General features: G+C 45.4%; 1 protein-coding gene across 1 annotated transcript in view; it reads left to right on the top strand.

The window, feature by feature from the left end:
• The window catches only part of LOC145357009 (protein FAM107B-like), a 62,681-nt gene that overhangs the window by 18,177 nt on the left and 23,615 nt on the right, over positions 1-20,889 (top strand). The gene's annotated exons all lie outside the window — the stretch shown is intronic.

A 20,889-nucleotide genomic window follows, 5' to 3' on the forward strand; every position in this document is an offset into this window, starting at 1 on the left:
GTGTAGTGAAAGAGCCGAGAGAGAGCTAAGATTTTACCTGTTAAAAACCTGTTTAAAATAAGTTTAAAGCACTTTGTTCTTTGTAGAACTGTTTAAAGCATTTATTTATTGTATTTACTGCTTTAAGAATTCTGAGGGAGTGGTTAGCAGGCACTTGTGGGACATCAGCTTTAAGTCAGTGCCAGGTTTAAAAGGAGGCCTGGTGTAGACAGCGGGCAGCGTCTGAGCGGGCAGTGGAGTGAGTGGGAAGCAGAGTGAGCTACTAGGGCTTAATATCAAAAAGGGCTTGAAGGAAAAACGGCCAGGTGAGTTCGTTTGAAAAACAAGGAAAAAAAAAAAATCAAAAAAAAAATTTTTCTCAAAACTACTACAGTGAATAATGGAGGGGCATGTGATGTGTGGTTTCTGTATGATGTGGGAACTGGTGGACCCCAGGGTCCATCCCAGTGACCATATCTGCAGTAAGTGCAGGTTGCTGGAGGAGCTCCAGCTCAAGGTGGATGAGCTGGCCTCTGAGCTACAGACACTGAGGCTCATCAAGGGGAGAGAGGGTGCCATTGTCAATGGGGTGCAAGTGAGATCCACCCCCCCTAGACTGGCTAACTCTAAGGGTCAGGGACAAGAGGGGGCTGCTGGGAGGAGGAAGGGGGGTGAGGAGCGGAGGCCTCAGCCTCTTAATCTGCATAACAGGTTTGAGGTTCTTGCTTCCAGGCTGGACGAGAACGAGGCAGGTGACGTTGGTGAGCAAGCTGCACACGGTACAGTGCTGCAGCAGGACATAGGCAAAGAGAAGGGGAAAAGGAACGTAGTAGTGATTGGGGATAGTGGGGTGAAGGGTATTGACACTGTCCTTTGTCACAATGACAAAGTGCACAGAAGGGTGTGTTGTCTGCCTGGTGCTCGGGTACGGGATGTCGCAGCTGGGCTGCAGAGGAACCTGGAGTGGGAGGATGAGAATCCGGTCGTTGTGGTACATGTGGGTGCCGGCGACGTAAGCAAAATGCAGACTGAGGATCTGGGGAGGGAGTATGAAAAGCTGGGAATGGAATTAAAAAGTAGAACCGACAAGGTGGTTATCTCTGGGCTACTGCCTGAACCGAGTGCAGACGGGCGTAGGGTTGACAGGATTAAGGAAGTGAATGGGTGGCTCAGGGATTGGTGTGGGAGGAATGGGTTTGAATTTATGGGGCATTGGCACCAGTATTGGGGTAGGTGGGACCTGTTCGGGCGGGATGGGGTTGGTCTGAACCGTGCTGGGACCAGAGTGCTGGCGAATCGAGTAAAGAGGACTGTAGACAGGGCTTTAAACTAACTGGGGGGGGGAGGGTGCGAGGGTAGGTGATGTTACGAGGTCTAAAGTTAAGGAGAGGGTACAGGTAAGGGAAGAGGCCGAGGATGTCCCAATATTAGAGGGAGTAGGGGGCGTGAGTATGGTTGGTGGCGTTACAGCAAATAGGGTCCAGGTGAAGGCTGGGATGAAAGCGCTTTATCTGAATGCACGAAGCATTCAGAATAAAGTGGATGAGCTGGTGGCGCAGATCGACACAAATGGATATGATCTGGTGGCCATTACAGAGACGTGGCTGCAAGGTGACAGGGACTGGGAGCTGAATGTACAGGGCTATCAAGTGTTTAGGAAGGATAGGCAGGAGGGAAAAGGGGGGTGCGTAGCTCTGCTGATTAAGGATAGCATCAGGGTGGTAGCAAGGGATGATATTGGAGCCAAGGAGCAGAGGGTGGAATCGTTGTGGGTGGAGATTAGGAACAGCAAAGGGAGGAAGACGCTGGTGGGTGTCGTCTATAGGCCCCCGAATAATGATCTGGAGGTGGGGCGGGCTGTTAACGTGCAAATAAGTGCGGCGTGCAGGAATGGGACGGCCGTAGTTATGGGGGATTTCAATCTGCATATTGATTGGTCGACCCATGTTGGACGCGGGGGGCTCGAGGAAGAGTTCTTGGAATGCTGCCGGGATAGTTTCCTCGAACAGTGTGTGTTGGAGCCGACGAGGGAGCGAGCTATCTTGGATCTGGTGCTATGTAATGAGGCGGGTAGAATTAGGGACCTTGTGGTGAAGGATCCTCTTGGGAAGAGTGATCATTGTATGGTGGAGTTTCTGGTGCAGATGGAGGAGGAGAAAGTGGGTTCCCGGACACGTGTCCTTTGTTTGAACAGAGGGGAGTACGGTAGGATGAGAGAGGAATTGGCGAATGTGGACTGGGGGAGCGCGTTGGAGGGAGGGTCTGTTGAGGAGCAGTGGAGGATCTTTAAGGAGATCTTTCTTGGTGCTCAGCAGAAATTTATTCCGATGGTCAAAAAGGATAGTAGGAGGAGAGGTAATAAACCGTGGATAACGAAGGAGGTGAAGGAAAGTGTTAAACTAAAAGCGGAGGAATTTAGAGTAGCTAAGAGTAGTGGGCGAGAAGAGGATTGGGAGAGGTTTAAATGTCAACAAAGATTGACAAAGAAGTTGATAAAGAAGGGTAGGAGAAACTATGAAGCTGGGCTAGCGCTTAATATAAAAAAGGATAGCAAGAGTTTTTATAAATATATAAAAAGGAAGAGGCTGGCTAGGGTGAATGTTGGACCCTTAGAGGATGAGAGGGGGGACTTAGTAGTAGGGGATGGGGAAATGGCTGAGGTCTTGAATAACTTTTTTGTTTCGGTCTTCACGGAGGAAGACGTGAATAATTTGCCGGGTGTTAGAGATGGAAAGGTGGTAGGACTGGAGGGTCCCAATGACATTATTGTTACTAGAGAGGCGGTGCTCGACAGACTGGAGGGGCTGATTGTGGACAAGTCCCCAGGACTGGATGGAATGCATCCGAGGGTTCTGAAAGAAATGGCGGAGGTGATAGTGGATGCCTTGGTGGTTATTTTCCAGACGTCGCTGGATTCCGGGGAAGTGCTGGATGATTGGAAAACGGCTAATGTTACGCCGTTGTTTAAGAAGGGTGCCAGGCAAAAGGCGGGGAATTATAGGCCGGTTAGTTTAACGTCTGTGGTAGGTAAAATGTTAGAATCTGTCATTAAGGAGGAAATTGCGAGGCATCTTGAAGGGAATTGCTTGATAGAGCAGACGCAGCACGGTTTCATTAAAGGGAAGTCGTGTCTGACAAATTTACTGGAGTTCTATGAGGATGTGTCTAGGGTGGTGGATAGAGGAGAGCTGGTGCATGTGGTCTTTCTAGATTTTCAGAAGGCGTTTGACAAAGTACCTCACAAGAGGTTATTGCAGAAGGTCAAGGGACATGGAGTTGGGGGTAGGGTGTTAGCGTGGATAGAGGATTGGTTGTCAAATAGGAGGCAGAGAGTGGGGGTCAACGGGTGCTATTTGGATTGGCGGATGGTGACTAGTGGAGTGCCCCAGGGGTCGGTGCTGGGGCCTCAGCTTTTTACCATTTATATAGATGATCTGGAGGAGGGAACCGAGTGTAGGGTGTCGAAATTTGCTGATGACACCAAGATTGGGGCAACGGCAAATTGTGCGGAGGGTGTGGAGAGTCTACAGAAGGATCTAGATAGGCTGGGCGAATGGGCCAGGAAATGGCAAATGGAATTTAATGTTGGCAAGTGTGAGGTGGTCCACTTTGGTAGGAAGAATGGTAGGAAGGACTATTACTTACGGGGCGAAAAACTGCAGCAGGCGACAGTGCAGAGGGACCTCGGGGTCCTTGTGCATGAGTCGCAAAAACCCAGCTTGCAGGTGCAGCAGGTGGTCAGGATGGCGAATGGGATGCTGGCCTTCATAGCAAGGGGGATTGAATATAAAAGTAGGGAGGTCTTGCTGCAACTGTATAGGGCATTGGTGAGGCCGCAGCTGGAGTACTGTGTGCAGTTTTGGGCGCCACACCTGCGCAAAGATATTTTGGCCTTGGAGGGAGTGCAGAGGAGGTTTACTAGGCTGATACCGGAGTTGAGGGGGTTGAGCTATGAGGAGAGGCTGAATAAACTGGGCTTGTACTCATTAGAGTTTTGAAGAATGAGGGGAGATCTCATTGAGACGTATAAGATGATGAATGGGATGGATAGGTTAGAGGTGGAGAGACTCTTCCCGCTCAAAAAAGACAGTAGGACTAGGGGGCACAGCCTCAAGATAAAAGGGGGGCGGTTTAGAACGGAGTTGAGGAGGAACTTCTTCACTCAAAGGGTGGTGAATCTCTGGAATTCTCTGCCCGTTGAGGTGGTGGAGGCTGCCTCACTAAATATTTTTAAGACGCAGGTTGATGGGTTTTTGATAAGAGAGGGGATTAAGGGTTATGGGGAGAGGGCGGGAAAGTGGAACTGAGCCACGACAGATCAGCCATGATCTTATTGAATGGCGGGGCAGGCTCGAAGGGCTAGATGGCCTACTCCTGCTCCTATTTCTTATTAACAGCCCGCCCCACCTCCAGATCATTATTCGGGGGCCTATAGACGACACCCACCAGCGTCTTCTTCCCTTTGCTGTTCCTAATCTCCACCCACAATGATTCCACGTTCTGCTCTTTGGTTCCTATATCATCCCTTGCTACCACCCTGATGCTATCCTTAATCAGTAGAGCTACGCGCCCCCCCCCCCCCTTTTTCCTCCCGCCTATCCTTCCTAAACACTTGATACCCCTGGACATTCAGCTCCCAGTCCCTGTCACCTTGCAGCCACAAGGGCATTGGTGAGGCCGCAGCTGGAGTACTGTGTGCAGTTTTGGTTGCCATACTTACGCAAAGATATTTTGGCCTTGGAGGGAGTGCAGAGGAGGTTTACTAGGCTGATACCGGAGTTGAGGGGGAAAGTGGAACTGAGCCACGACAGATCAGCCATGATCTTAATGAATGGCGGGGCAGGCTCGAAGGGCTAGATGGCCTACTCCTGCTCCTACTTCTTATGTTCTTGTGTTCAAATTGGGCTTTGGGTATCGTCAGTATGAAGTGTGGACCCCAATCAGGCATTCCACTGCAGCTCACCAGTTGCAGCCCTTTGTCTGCCGATTTTCTTTTGGTACCTTTCAGTACTTTATTTTTAATCAAAAAATCCAATTCAAATTAAATCCAATTCATGGCCCCCCACATGAGGGACAAACCAGATCCAAGCTGACAAGACAAAACATTTCACCCTACTTTGGGCTTGATTGAACAAGATCCAAGCTGACAGGATGAGGCATTGCACCCCGTCCCGGGTTCGATCTAGCACTTCGTCTTAGCCTAAAGGCCAAGGCAGCTTTGAGAAAATTGCATCAGGCAAAGCCTGTTTGGCTGATCCTTTACTCCACCCTAGCTTGGGCAAATGGATAAACAGCCAGTTTATAGGTAAGTCTTGATGGGGATGAGATTCCAGCAGGAGTGGCTCAGCTCCTTCTGAGATTAATGTAAGCATAAAAAGCAATCATAGAATCCTCACAGCACAGAAGGAGGCCATTCAGCCCATCAAGTCTGCACCAACCACAATCCCACCTAGACCCTACCCTTGTAACCCCACACATTTACCCTGTTAATCCTGTGACACCACGGTTGATTTATCATGGCAAATCAACCTAACCCATACTTCTTTGGACTATGGGAGGAAATCAGAGCATCCGGAGTAAACCCACACAGACATGGGGAGAATGTGCAAACTCCACATAGACACTGACTTGAGGCCGGAATTGAATCTGAGTCCCTGGCACTGTGAGGCAGCAGTGCTAACCACTGTGCCACCATGCTGCCCTTACCCTTTCATCAGCAGCTTCTACCAGTTCAGCTACTTGAATGATCACTATATGCTTTGCGGGGCACCCAATGTGGGCACCAGTTGTGGCAACAAGCCCCTAAGACACGCATTTACTCCCTGATTAGTATATTCAAGGAGCTGAACAACTATTTTTGACAAGTGCTCTGGGATCTTGAAAATCATTGGCAATCGATTTGGAGGACAATCAGATGAATGAGTGCCTCCGATGTTAATTTCCTTCCCGTTGAACAGACTGAAAGGAGCCAATTTTCTCACCTTTGTTACAGATGCAAAGCAACCTTTATAAAAGAGAAAATCAGCCCTCTCGTTCTGTATTCTGCCTTGACACCTCAGATCCACAATCAGTTTCAGTTCAGAAACTGATCATGAATCGCAACTATATGGATTCTCATATGAAGTCTTTGTGTTGTGATTTTAAAGTGACAGTCAAATTGGGAACTAAACTCAAAGCTGAGCTCCAGATTGCTACTGAGCAGAACCATGCAAGCCTTACTGTTATTTCAAATTCAATAAGAAGTCTCACAACACCAGGTTAAAGTCCAACACATTTATTTGGTAGCACAAGCTTTCAGAGTCTCGCTCCTTCTTCAGGTGAGTGAGGAGTTGTGTTCACAAACAGGGCATATATAGACAAAAACTCGATTTGGTTGGAATGTGAGTCTTTATAGGTAATCAAGCCTTAAAGGTAGAGAAAATGTGAGTGGAGAGAGGGTTAAACACAAGTTAAAAAGGTGTGTGCTGTCTCCAGCCAGGACAGTTAGTGAGATTTTGCAAACCCAGGCAAGTCGTGGGGGTTACAGATAGTTTGACATGAACCCAAGATCCCCGTTGAGGCCGTCCTCATGTATGCGGAACTTGGCTATCACTCTCTGCTCAGCCATTCTGCATTGTTGTGTGTCGTGAAGGCCATCTTGGGAAACGCTTACCTGAAGATCAGAGGCTGAATGCCCGTGACTGCTGAAGTGTTCCCCAACAAGAAGAGAACACTCCTGCCTGGTGACTGTCGAGCGGTGTTCATTCATCTGTTGTTGTAGTGTCTGCATGGTCTCCCCAATGTACCATGCCTCGGGACATCCTTTCCTGCAGTGTATCAGATGGACAATGTTGGCCAAGTCGCAAGAGTGTGTACCATGTACATGGTGGTTGGTGTTCTCACATGAGATGATGGCATCCGTGTCGATGACCTGGCATGTCTTGCTGAGATTGCTGTGGAAGGATTGTGTGGTGTCGTGGTCACTGTTCTCCTGAAGACTGGGTAGTTTGCTGCGGACAGTGGTCTGAGATTGTGCGGGTGTTTGAAGGCAAGATGTGGGAGGTGTGGGGATGGCCTTGGTGAAATGTTCATCTTTATTGATACATGTTGAAGGCTCCGGAGAAGACACAACATCACACAACCCTGCCACAGCAACTCCTGCAAGACGTGCTGGATCATCAACACAGATGCCATCATCTCACGTGAGAACACCATCCACCAGGTACACGGTACACACTCTTGCAACCCGGCCAACATTGTCTACCTGATACACTGCAGGAAAGGATGTCCCAAGGCATGGTACAGTGGGGAGACCATACAGACACTACGACAATGGATGAATGAACAACACTCGACAATCAGCAGGCAGGAGTGTTCTCTACCTGTCAGGGAACACTTCAGCAGTCAAGGGCATTCAGGTTTTGTTCTTCAGGTAAGCATTCTCCAAGGTGGCCTTCATGACACACGACAACGCAGAATCGCTGAGCAGAAGCTGATAGCCATGTTCCGCACACGTAAGGATGGCCTCAACTGGGATCTTGGGTTCATGTCACACTACCTGTAACCCCACGACTTGCCTGGGCTTGCAAAATCTCACTAATTGTCCTGGCTGGAGACAATACACATCTCTTTAACCTGTGCTTAACCCTCTCTTCACTCACTTGTCTGTATTTTTAAGACTTGATTACCTGTAAAGACTCACATTCCAACCATTATCTTGTAAACTGAGTTTTTGTCTATATATGCCCTGTTTGTGAACACTCCTCACTCACCTGAAGAAGGAGCGAGACTCTGAAAGCTTGTGCTACCAAATAAACCTGTTGGACTTTAATCTGGTGTTGTGAGACTTCTTACTGTGCTTACTCCAGTCCAACGCTGGCATCTCCGCTTCAGTATTTCAAAGAATACATACAAACAACAAATTGTTTCATAGAATCATAGAATCCCCACAGTGCAGAAGGAAGCATTTTGACCCATCAAGCCTAGACCAACAATCTCACCCAGGCCATAGCCCCATAACCCCACATATTTACCCTGCTAATCCCCCTAAATCTAAGGAGCTTTTACCATGGCCAATAAACCTAACCCCCATATTTTTGGAGTTTCAAATAGTGAATGATGTTTCTGCCCTATAGCTAGGATGGACAAATATTATAATCCCCGTTACAATCTCTTTTTTGCATTTCGCTATCATCTCTTTTGTCTTTTAATCTTTCCTGCCCTCCGCACTTCACTGCCGTCCTCTTTGGTCATTTCCTCTCCTTCTTACTTTTCTTGCCTGGTTCAATATCTGTTCCCTAAATTATCCTAGCTCTGACAAAGGATCGTCAAACCGAAAGGTTAACTCGTTTTCTCCCTCCACAGAGGCTGCCTGACCTGCAGTGTACTTTCAGAATTTTCTCTTTTTATTTCAGCATCTGCAGAATTTGGCTGTCATTTTGCAGTGGAATATGCTTAAAGTTAAACTGCTTGGGATAACTTCACAAATTACAATACAGGAGGTACAGGGTTGACTGTCACTCAGTTGGCAGCACTCATGCCCCTGAATCATAAGGTTGTGGGGTCACATCACAAAAACCAAGACTGACATTCCAGTGCAGTACTGAATGTTAGAGGTATGTCTCTTGGATGTGATAATAAATCAAAGCCACTTCTGTTCTCCCAGGTCAAAAAAAAATCCCATGATACGGGGGTTTGAGAATGACCTGATGGGTTCTCTCCATTTTTGTTCATTCATGGGATGTGGGCATCGCTGGCTGGGCCAGCATTTATTGCCCATTGCTGAGGACATTTAAGAAGCAACTACATTGCTGTGGACCAGGAGTCACATATAGGCCACACGAAGTAAGGATGGCAGATTTCCTTCCCAAAGGGAGATTAGTGAACCAAATGGTTCCTGGTCATTATTAGAATTTTAATTCTAGATTTTCTATTGAATTCAAATTGCGCCATCTGCAATATTGGGATTTGAACCTAGGTCCCCAGAGCATTATCCTGGATTTTTAGATTACTAGTCTGGTCTCTAGATTACTAGTCTGAAAATGCCACGACACACTGCTTTCTGCTTTTAATCATTATTTACCCGTCAATCAAAATAATTGAAAGATCATTTAACTACTGATCAGTATCACATTGTAGATTGTGAGAACTTGCTGTTTGCAAACTGACTGCAGTATTTCCGAAATTACAACAGTGACTACACTTCAAATAGCCTTTGAAGCTCTCACAATATGCAATGTGATACAAAACAGTACTTAAATGAGATCCTGAGATTGTGAAAGACTCTTTGTAAGTGCAAGTCTTTCTGTACAAAGCAGGAAACAATAAAAGCGACAGATATCAAAATTAGTCCAATGCATATAAATCTTTATTTGCCTAACTTTCATTTGGCGGTTTATAACAAGGGGAACACAATATAATGCCAGAAATCAGCGCAGAGCTGCATAATTTATTGAAACAAGCATTTAAATTGTATTTAAATATCATTAGTGGGCCCAAAACTGAAGTTCACGGGCCCGCTTAGTCTTCCCCCCTGCCAAGATTGGTTCACATGATGTGAAGCTGCTGGCATTGGACTGGGATAAACACAGTAAAAAGTCTCACAACAGGTTAAAGTCCAACAAGTTTATTTGATAGTAAACCCACTAGCTTTCAGGGTTTGCCCCTTCATCAGGTGACTCACCTGATGAAGGGGCAAACCCTGAAAGCTAGTGGGTTTACTATCGGATAAACTTGTTGGACTTTAACCTGGTGTTGTGAGACTTCTTACTAAGATCGGTTCGCTCCAGCAGGGTTTACTTTAGTTCCCACTTGCAGGGAGCTGAAAGCCAGATCCCACTAGAGTGAATGGGGACAATCAAGGCCCCCCAGAGGGACAGGAGCTGGGAGGATGCCCCCGGTCATTGCCACCTTGGCAGCTCCAGCCTGGCCCCCGGCAGTGCCCAGTGGGCAATGCCCAGGGGGCATTGGACAGTGCCAAGGGGGTGGCCTAATAACGGCAGGGCTTACTGGAGGAGGGGCGTCTGGATGGAGATCAGTGAGGGTGGGGAGTCCCACTGCCACTCCGCTTAAGGGTCTCGAGCAGAGGGAGTGAGGCCAGCGATTGGGGCTGGGCATTGGAGTGGGGCAGGGTTGGGCTGCTGGGATGGTGTTTGGGGGGGGGGGTGCAGTGGGCAGGGGTGGCTGGGACTGCAGGGAGGGGTTGGGGCTGCCAGGAGAGGGGGGGACAAGGTTAATGGGAGATCAAGGCTGTAGGGGATGGAGGGAAGATCAAGGTGAGCCGGGCATTTGGAGGGTTTGGGAGGCAAGCGATTGGGTCACTGGGGGGATTGCACAGCCAGCAATGAGGCAGGTCACCAGCAATTGGGAGGCTGGCAGTGTAGAACTACTGCACGTGCACTGATCCCGGTGTTGACAGAACGGTGCATGAGCAGTGGCCTGCTCAGTGCTACGCTGCCAGCCTCTCCAGTGGGAATAGAACTTTCCCCCCTCCAATTTTTGGAATAAGAACATAAGAAATAGGAGCAGGAGTAGGCCATCTGGCCCTTCGAGCCTGCCCCGCCATTCAATAAGATCATGGCTGATCTGTCGTGGCTCAGTTCCACATTCCCGCGCTCTCCCCATAACCCTTAATCCCCTCTCTTATCAAAAACCCATCAACCCGCGTCTTAAAAATATTTAGCGAGGCAGCCTCCACCACTTCAATGGGCAGAGAATTCCAGAGATTCACCACCCTTTGAGTGAAGAGGTTCCTCCTCGACTCTGTTCTAAACCGCCCCCCCTTTATCTTGAGGCTGTGCCCCCTAGTCCTACTGTCTTTTTTGAGCGGGAAGAGTCTCTCCACCTCTATCCTATCCATCCCATTCATCATCTTATACGTCTCAATGAGATCTCCCCTCATTCTTCTAAACTCTAACGAGTACAAGCCTAGTTTATTCAGCCTCTCCTCATAGTTTAACCCCCTCAACTCCGGTATCAGCCTAGTAAACCTCCTCTGCACTCCCTCCAAGGCCAAAATATCTTTGCGCAGGTGCGGCGCCCAAAACTGCACACAGTACTCCAGCTGCGGCCTCACCAATGCCCTATCTGACAAGATGCCTTTGGCCACTTGTTTGAGACATTGTGTTCTGGTTTAAAATCAATTTCTTGATCAAATTGTTTCATCTAGATTGTGGCATCTGGAATGTAACAGATGTACACTAGACAAATGAAATGGGAAAAATAAAGCATTTATAAAGAACTTTGCATGATCGCAAGATGTTCCAAAGTACTTCATAGCTAATTAACTACCATCTGAAGTGTAATTGTGACATAAGGAAATGTATCAACAAGTTTTTTCACAGCACAGGCATGGGAAAAAATGAGACCTAATAATAGATGCAGAAAATGCTAGAAATACTTGGCAGGTCTGGCAGCACGGTAGCACAGTGGTTAACACTGCTGCTTCACAGCTCCAGGGTCCTGGGTTTGATTTGGCTCAGGTCACTGGCTGTGTGGAGTTTGCACATTCTCCTCGTGTCTGTGTGGGTTTCCTCCGGGTACTCCGGTTTCCTCCACAGTCCAAAGATGTGTGTGTTAGGTTGATTGACCATACTAAGAAATTGCCCCTTAGTGTCCAGGGTAGCGGAGGTTAGAGGAATTAGTGGGTATATAATATGGGGGTAGGACCTGGGTGGGATTGTGTTCGGTGCAGACTCGATGGGTCGAAGGGCCTCTTTCTGCGCTGTAGGGATCTATGAACTATCTAAAAGCTTTTTAAAAGACAAAATTGTACCTGCCTCTACTACTACCTCTGGCAGCTTGTTCCAGAAACTCACCACCCTCTATGTGAAAAAAATTGCCCCTCTGGACACTTCTGTATTTCTGCCCTCTCACCTTAAACCTATGCCCTCTAATTTTAGACTCCCTACCTTTGGGAAAAGATATTGACTATCTAGCTGATCTGTGCCCCTCATTATTTTATAGACATCTATAAGGTCGCCCCTCAGCCTCCTACGCTCCAGAGAAAAAAGTCCCAGTCTATCCAGCCTCTCCTTATAACTCAATCCATCAAGTCCCGGTAACATCCTAGTAAATCTTTTCTGCACTCTTTCTAGATTAATAATATCCTTTCTATAATAGGGTGACCAGAATTGCACACAGTATTCCAGGTGTGGCCTTACCAATGTCTTGATCAACTTCTACAAGACATTCCAACTCCTGTATTCAATGTTCTGACAAATGAAACCAAGCATGCCGAATGCCTTCTTCACCACTCTGTCCACCTGTGGCTCCACTTTCAAGGAGCTATGAACATGTACCCCTAGATCTCTTATTTCTGTAACTCACTCCAACGACCTACCATTAACTGAGTAAGTACTCCCTGGTTCAATCTACCAAAATGCATCACCTCGCATTTGTCTAAATTAAACTCCACCTGCCATTCATCAGCCCACTGGTCCAATTGATCAAGATCCTGTTGCAATTGGAGATAACTTTCTTCACTGTCCACTATGCCACCAATCTTAGTGTCATCTGCATACTTACTAATCATGCCTCCTATACTCTCATCCAAATCATTAATATAAATGACAAGTAACAGTGGGCCCAGCACTGATCCCTGAGGCACACCGCTGGTCACAGGCCTCCAGTTTAGAAAAAAAATTCTCTACAACCATCCTCTGAGAGAAGGCAAAACAGCACACAGCTTCAAAACAGCCTGTGTTCAGAACATCATTATCATTTGGTCTTGTTGTTCTGCTGGGGAAGGAACCCTTAAAGTATCTTGCTGGCACTATATTCCAGAGAAATTCTTTTAGTCCATGTCTGCTGCTGTTAGTGTTTTGCAAACGGTAATTGAATTTTGATGTTCCCTGGAATGCCCAAGTTTGCATGAGATTTGATTTAATAAAACATGATTTTTGTGCAAATACTTCTCACAGGTTAGTGGACAGTCCTCTTATCCCTGCAACCAGCGCAATGTGATTTATTTGACCATGCTATCTCTGCCTCAGGGGGTCACTCACGTTTTGGTCAACCAATGTGGGATTTTGTTTTCATCTACTTGTTTATGGCACTTATAAGAACACAAAATGCCAAACAGTTGTGGTAATGTTCTTGATGCAACAATTTGAAAAAAAAGTCCTGTTTTCTTGGTTGAGTAACCATGCTCTTGAATCACCTCTTAACATTCACCAATAGATATTATTACATTGGGTCCTCTTAACCAGCATTTCTATCATTTGGGGCTGGAAGTCTTGTTGCCAACTGGAAAGTGGGAACCATCCAGTGGGACCAGATCTGGCATTTTGCCTTGGCAGCCAATTAACAAGTCATCACTGGAACCATCTTTCAATAGAAGATAGTGACCTACCTCCAAGAGTCGCAAGTCCCATCAGAGGGCCTGCCACTCTGCAACTTCACTGCTGGCAATGGCCTCAACTGCAGAATGAACAGGTCTTTTAATGCTGAGGGGCTTTTGACGAGTAGGTAATTTTTTTGTGTATCTTTTGGTACTTCATTGCAACCAAAAACCCAATTCAAATTGAATTCAATTCATGGTCCCTGCATGGGGGCCAAACAATATCCAAGCTGATGAGATGAGGCATTGCATCCCTTCCCAGGCTTGTTCTAATGCTTCAGCTTAGCCAAAAAGGCCAAGATGGCTTTAAAAAATTGCACTGAATAGTGCATAAGTATTCTTTCCACAAGGGACAACCAACCAGGCAGTCCTGACAATCGGGGTTGGTGGGTGGGGGAGAGGGGCTGATGGGGTCACATTTTGATGATGGTAACTCAGCCATGGGGCAACATAAGGGAGGTACCCCTCCCCAACACACACACACACACACACACACACACACACACACACACACACACACACACACACACACACACACACACACACACACACACACACACACACACACAAACACCACCTCCCCATCCTGCCAGAACTCACTGGAAGGTTCTGATTGAGGTAGGCTAGGCTGACTTTGCACCCTGTCCATTGTTAAAAAAAACTCTTTGTTGTGGTTTAGCAAATAATCACCAATGATCTGCCTTCAGGCAGAGGACTCAAAACCTGATCACTAAGTGACAGGACCAGCCTGGTTAACCTTAAACTTTTTTCTGCCTTTCCTAATTGCATGCCAACAACTCAAGTGCCCTTCAAAATCCATCTTAGCAATTCCTTAAAGTTAGGTTTTGCAGTATGATGGGTCAAATCATGTGGCGCCTCATTCATTATGCTCATTGTCATGAAGGCACTCCCAGTTAATTTGATGGTTGTGTTTGTGCTTTTGCTGCTTGCACGCTGTGTTTCAGGCTTCTTTCAGTTCAGCATCAGGGATTGACAGCAGAGATAGATAACAGAGGTAGATAGGTTCTTGGTTAATAAGGGGAGCAGGGTGAAGGGGAAAAGGCAGTAGAATGGGGATGAAAAAATATCAGCCATGATTGAATGGTGGAGCAAACTTGATGGGCCAAGTGGCCTAATTCTGCTCCTATGTCTTACGGTTTTATGGTCTTATCAGTTGTCCCTTTGGTTCAGCGTCACCTCTTGACCTTTAGGCTAAGATCAAGGCTGGAACTCTATCACCTCGCTTGCCTCGGAAATGGTGGGGCGATGGTCCAACAATGGAAATCTCCATTGATCTTGGGTGGGAATTTCCAGTCTTGCCTGAGCAAGACTAAAATCCTGCTGCCTGAGTCAGATCAGGCCCAAGTTGGGGTGCAATGCCTTATCTAATCAGCTTGGATCTTGTTTTAATCTCTTATGGCGACCACAACTTGGATTCAATTGGAATTTGAATTTGGTTTTTGAAGAAAGCATGGAATGGATTTGGGTTGGCCTAATCCACTCTGAGCATTGGCTTTATAATTTTAAGAATGGAGTAAAAAGTTTTTAAAAATCATACCTATAATGTGCAGATAAATATGCATTTCAACTTCATATCAGCATTGCTTTCCTCTGGTAGTGGATAAACCATTTCAACTCCCTATTCACTTCCTTGTGTTGGTGACATTTGTTTCCAAGTAATTTAGGTTAAGTTAAGCATTAAACAGTCTGTTTGATCATTGGGTGATAACGATCCCTCTTTCATTGACACAATAGGAGTCACTTCCACCCCTTCACCAAGCCTTAATAGTCTCAGACAGATGTTAATTTGCATAAATCCCATTTGAGCTGAAACTTGCATCTTTATTCTTTGTAGTGTTATTGCGCCCAGGTTTAACAATTAATGCTATGTTATTCTCTGGGCATTGGCTACTCTGCTACAACCTCAGAACATGAAAAGTAACATACCAATGTATGCAGGATAAATTTATTTACTGGGCAGGTAATATACAGAAAGAGAAGACACTTGAATACTAATACAGAACAATAACAAACATGCATAATATATTTCCAAGATGGCGCCCGAGCAAGGCAACTTCTTGCAAACTGTGCCCAGCATACCTTCTAATTCTATCTTTTACTCTCGTTCTATGCTTCAAATCAAATATTTAAAAGTAAGTGGAAAAAACAAGCTGAGTCATTGAATTTCTTTTCAGGTAGTAGTCTCTCCTGGTGTTATCAGACTTTTTACTGTGTTTACCCCAGTCCAATGCCGGCATATCCACATTATTTCTTACTAAGATGCAAAAGCAGTCTCCTTGAATATCTGAAAGACACCACAACAAACAGTGTATTGATGCCTCAGGGAATGGGTTCACTCAGGGATATTCACACCTCCCAGTTATAATGGTTCTTAACACTTGACAGGAAATGACATTTTACATTTGCTCCATCACTCTGGGAGGGGTAAGTCAAAGCAGTAAGTGAACTCTCTAGCTGACAGCCACATGCAATAAACATTTGAAACAAAAGCTACAGGGCAAGAGGTTCACTCACAAGATCGTTTCAATCCAAATTTGCCCCGTCAGTGTGGAGAATACAATGTGGGAAAGTGTGAGGTAAAATACTTTGATAGGAAGAATAGAGGTGTAGATTATTTTCTAAATGGGGAAAGGCTTCGGAAATCTGAAGCACAAAAGGACTTGAGTGTCCTGGTTCAGGACTCTCTTAAGGTTAACATGTAGTTCAGTTGGCAGTTTGGAAGGCAAATTCAATGTTATCATTCATTTATAGAGGGCTAGAATACAAGAGCAAGGATGTACTGCTGAGTCTGTATAAGGCTCTGGTCAGACCCCATTTGGAATATTGTGAGCAGTATTGCCTCCATACATAAGGAAGGATGTGCTGGCCTTTAAAGGAGTCCAGAGAAGGTTCACAAGAGTGATCCTTGGAATGAAAAGGTTGTCATATGAGGGGCGATTGAGGAGTCTGGTTCTATATGCGATGGAATTTAGAAGGATGAGTGGGGGATGTAATTGAAGCTTACATAATACTGAGAGGCCTAGATAGAGTGGACATGGAGAGGTTATTTCCACTAGTGGGAGAGACCAGAACTCAAGGGCACAACCTTGGAGTGAAGAGATGCTCCCATAAAATTGAGATGAGGAAGAATTTCTTCAGCCAGAAGGTGGTGAATCAATGGAACTTATTGCCACAGAAGGCTGTGGAGGCCAAATCCTTGAGTGTCTTTAAGACAGAGATCAATAGGTTCTTGATCAATAAGGGGATTAAGGGTTACAAGGAGAAGGCAGGAGAATGGGGATGAGAATCATATCAGCCATGATTGAATAGTGCAGCAGACTCGATGGGCTGAATGGCCAAATTCTGCTCCTATATCTTACGGTCTTAAAATCAAATATCACAAGTAAAATCAAAAGTCTCTGTTTCTGGAGCGTGGGCCATTGATCATCTTAGAAGTTTCCTATACTGAGGTCCAGCCTAAGAACATTATCAGGTTTCTTTTAAACTGAAAAGTTTCCCTTCCAGGTCAATTAGCATTTACCCTTTAACTAACATAGATATTTTATTCTAATTTCTGCAACTTTATTCGTTCAGAATACTTTATATGCAAATCTGTAGGGACAAATGAGTTATGATGATTTGGAGTTTTGCTGTTCCTTTTTGTCTGGGAAGTTGATGCTTCTTTGAACCTCATGGACAGACTATTCTGAGAAATGGCAGACTGCAGGTGGACAAATAACTCGTTCACTTCAATACATCATTCCCAACCTCTGACTGATGAAAAGTAACAATCTGACAGACAATATTTCTCAGGCAATAGTTATAAGTCAGGTTATGAAAAGTTAAAATCAGCAGAATCAAAAATCCAGTCAGAGTGTATCGACAAATCACAATGATTCACTTCATGTGCAATTTATTGCAGTTAGGAGGATTTGGCAGTTCCCTGCAGTAAAATTTACATTCTTGAGCAGCTTTCAATGTGGGAGAAAGTTTACAGAATCCTCCATTTGTCTTTGGCCCTGTGGCAGTGACAACTGGTGGACCAACAAAATACCCTTCCACCCAGTCTAACACCTTCCTGTTCTGGAATGTCAATCAAAATAGGCTTCAAAAGGCTTTGAACAGTTGGGCTGGAGATCAATTCCTGAGGATGGGGGTGGGGTAACAACTGATGAAATGAATTGGGTTGATGGCAGGGGTAGGGGCTGATCATGTGGCAACCCATTCCTGTTGTCTGACATGGAGAAAGGATGGACCCTGTGCCTTGAGGCCTGAGGATCATCAGAGAACTAGTGAATAAGATTGGTTAGCTCAGGAAGGGAAGAATCAGTAAGGGGTCCTGGGTGGGGTTTCAAAGAACGAATCAAAGGTTTAAGAGCATTTGGAGGCTTGGGTGGAGGGATTTACATTAGGAAATCCGTTTTTTAAGTTGACTGTCTAAGTAATTACATTTACACTGGATACCAAAGATCTAATTTTTAAACAAGTGTAATTCATTCCAAACCATCTCACATTCCTTTGACACTTCCACATTAGCCGAGGTTTTCACTTATCTGGCACAACATAATGTGTAAATCCACCCTGCAGTGTGCAACGTCCAATTTGGACTTGACAATAAGTAGGAACATTCAGCACTTTATCTTCCTGAAGTCCAATGATGTCCATTGTTATGTCAATAAAGACAAAAAAGGTTGCAGTAAGAAGTCATGTTAGAGATTAAAGCAGTGAGAATGCAAAGATTACTCTTATATAATCATGTTATATGCATAAAAATGTTTTGAAGGACAACTACTACTGTTTTCACTGGAAAGGCGGAGGCTGAAGGAAGACCTGATAGAGGTCTAAAAAATTGAGAGGCATAGACAGGATGGATAATTAGTTGTTTTTTCCCACGGTAAAAGTGTCAATTACGAGGGGCTACATGTTGAAGGTGAGAGGGGGAACGTTTAAGGGAGATGTGTGGAGGAAATTTTTCACGCAGAGTGGTGGGTGTCTGGGATGCGTCGCCAGAGGAGGTGGTGAAAGCAAGCAACGTTTAAGAAGCATCTGGATGGTTACATGAATAGCAAGGGAATAGAGGGATACGAACTCCGTAAGGGCAGAAGTCTTTTTTAGTTTAGTTAGAGCATCATAATTGCCACAGGCTTGAAAGTCCGAAGGGCTTGTGCTTTTCTTTGTTCTTTGTAATGGATTTCAATGGTATTGGATTATAGTGACAGTCGTGGGCCAGATTTTGGGGACAAGTAGTTTTCTTGATGATAGTATTCATAATAAAGGTTGGCCTCAATTATTTACCATTCATTTGTTGGATATTATTAGAAAAGCTTTTAAATAAACAGGAACTTGCATATAAACCAAACTTAAGAAAATTGTAAGGTAATAGTTTGTAACTTTATTGTGGATCTAAGTTATGGTAATGCCAATTTCTGTGAAACTTATGATCAACATCTCGTGAAGAGTCCTTGATGATTTAGAGATTGGTTCTGGTTGAAAACAGCACTGAATAGAATTTGTTAACCTGTAGTGTAAATGAGAAAGCTGTCTGGCAGGCTGAATTTTATTTAGAGATCAACAGAAAGTGAATGGTTTCAATAAGGTGCAAGTCTGTTGACTATAATGTAAGTCCATGGCCTCCATGGCCTGATCAAGGCTCCAACGAACATTCCCGGGCTAGCCCCGACTCCCGTACCATCCTACCATCCTGGAGCGCCCCGATCTCCAGCTTCCCCCCAACCCAGCAGTGACGATACACTCCCCAGCAAGTTCCCCATCTCAGGAGTCAGACCCCACCCCCGCAGACACCCCCCAACTCCCCGGAAGACCACCTCTGCCATGGGAGGCAGACTCCCAGCAGACCACCCCCCAGCTTGTCCTGATCGCTGGCCTTCCTCTGGTCCCAGCTGGATCCCAATGCAGAGTGGCAGCATGATCCCCACATTGAATGCCCCTAAGCCTCACCACTAGCCTGTCCCAGGCCCTTGCCCAGTGGGCTGTGCCAACTTACCCCCTGGGCATGGGCAATTTGCCCCTTGGGCAGTACCGGGGGCACAGGCTGGCACTGCCATGGTGCCCATGCCCAGGGGGTACCATTTCCCAACCACCCAATCCCTTGGTGGGGCCCCCTTCACTCCAGTGGGGTTTTCTGCTAGTTTCTCAAAAGAGGGTGAAATTGTACTGGCAGTGTGGGAGATAATAGCAGGCCCGAAGACTTCAGTCCCAGGCCTCCTGATTACATGAAAATAAGATTAAAAGTAGATTAAAATCACTTACTTGCTCTTCCCGCTAGTTTCCAGCGTGGTCCTGGCCACGTGGCTATCCGGTGCTTGATGATGCGCCCATGTCAGGAACGTATGTGCGAATCCCACGAATTGGCCCGCACATGATTCTCCCATTCTGCCACGCTAAAAGCACATCACGATAAGAGAATAGCCCCCTCTATGTCACTGTTTGAAGAAGAGCAAGGTGGTTCTCCAGGTGCCCAGACCACTATTTATCTTCATCTATCATCATCAAAAAGATCATTTACTTTTTTGCATTCAGGGGGTCTTTCATGTGCTAGTGGGCTGTGGTTGACTATCTAACAGTGGCTGCTCTTCAAGTGTAATTCAGTATCTGAGCATGTAAAAAACACTACAAGCAAATTCTTCTTTCCTGATGCATTTTTATTTTTGTGTTTGTAAATTTGCTCAAAATCTTCTCATGAGAGCTCCCCTTCAAGCTCTTTGATTAGATAATGTTTATTAATTCCTTCTGTAACACTAAATAAAGGAATTTTCATTTTTAATTTTGTCACAAAGATACGCTTTGTGTCAAATAATGATTTTTAATCTGCTGGCTGGAAACATAAATTGAACTTTTAAATGCAGACTCTTTAAAAAGCACAAACTAAGGGTGATTTGAGGTTATGGTCAATGTTGGCTACCCCATTTTGAATACATTCCACATTTCAATTCATGGGAATGGGGATCGTCTGTCTGCAAAACTCATCAAAGGAGTGCTTTTCTTAATTTGTTCATTGGACATGGGCATTGCTGACTGGCCAGCATTTATTGCCCATCTCTATTTGCCTGAGGTAGTTGAGCGTCAACCACATTACTGTGGCTCTGAAGTCACATGTAGGCCAGACCAGGCAAGGGACAGCAGATTTCCTTCCTCAAAGGACATTAGTGAACTAGATGGGTTTTTCTGACAATCATTTCATGGTCAGATTCTTAATTCCAGATTTTTTAATTGAATTCAAATTCCACCATCTGCCGTAGTGGGATTCGAACCTGGGTCCCCAGAACATTAGCTGAATTTCTGGATTTATGGTCCAGCGATAATACAACTTGATCATTGCCTTCCCTAATAGGATAGGCTTACAAATCCTTTCTCATTAACGAAGCGTCTTTGATTATCACCGAAGATATTCAACTAGAGATAGACTATTAATTCTAATCCCTTGGACAACAGGATCCTGACTTAAATAGTTTTTCAGGTTTGAGCTAATCAAGTAATCCATTAATCCAGAAACTCAGCTAAGGTTCTGGGAACACAGGTTCAAATCCTGCCATGGCAGATGGTGGAATTTGAATTTAATAAAAAAAAGTCTG

The sequence above is a fragment of the Carcharhinus amblyrhynchos genome, chromosome 22, assembly GCF_965287045.1.
Source record: "Carcharhinus amblyrhynchos chromosome 22, sCarAmb.v2.hapA, whole genome shotgun sequence".
Taxonomy (NCBI): Eukaryota; Metazoa; Chordata; class Chondrichthyes; order Carcharhiniformes; family Carcharhinidae; genus Carcharhinus; species Carcharhinus amblyrhynchos.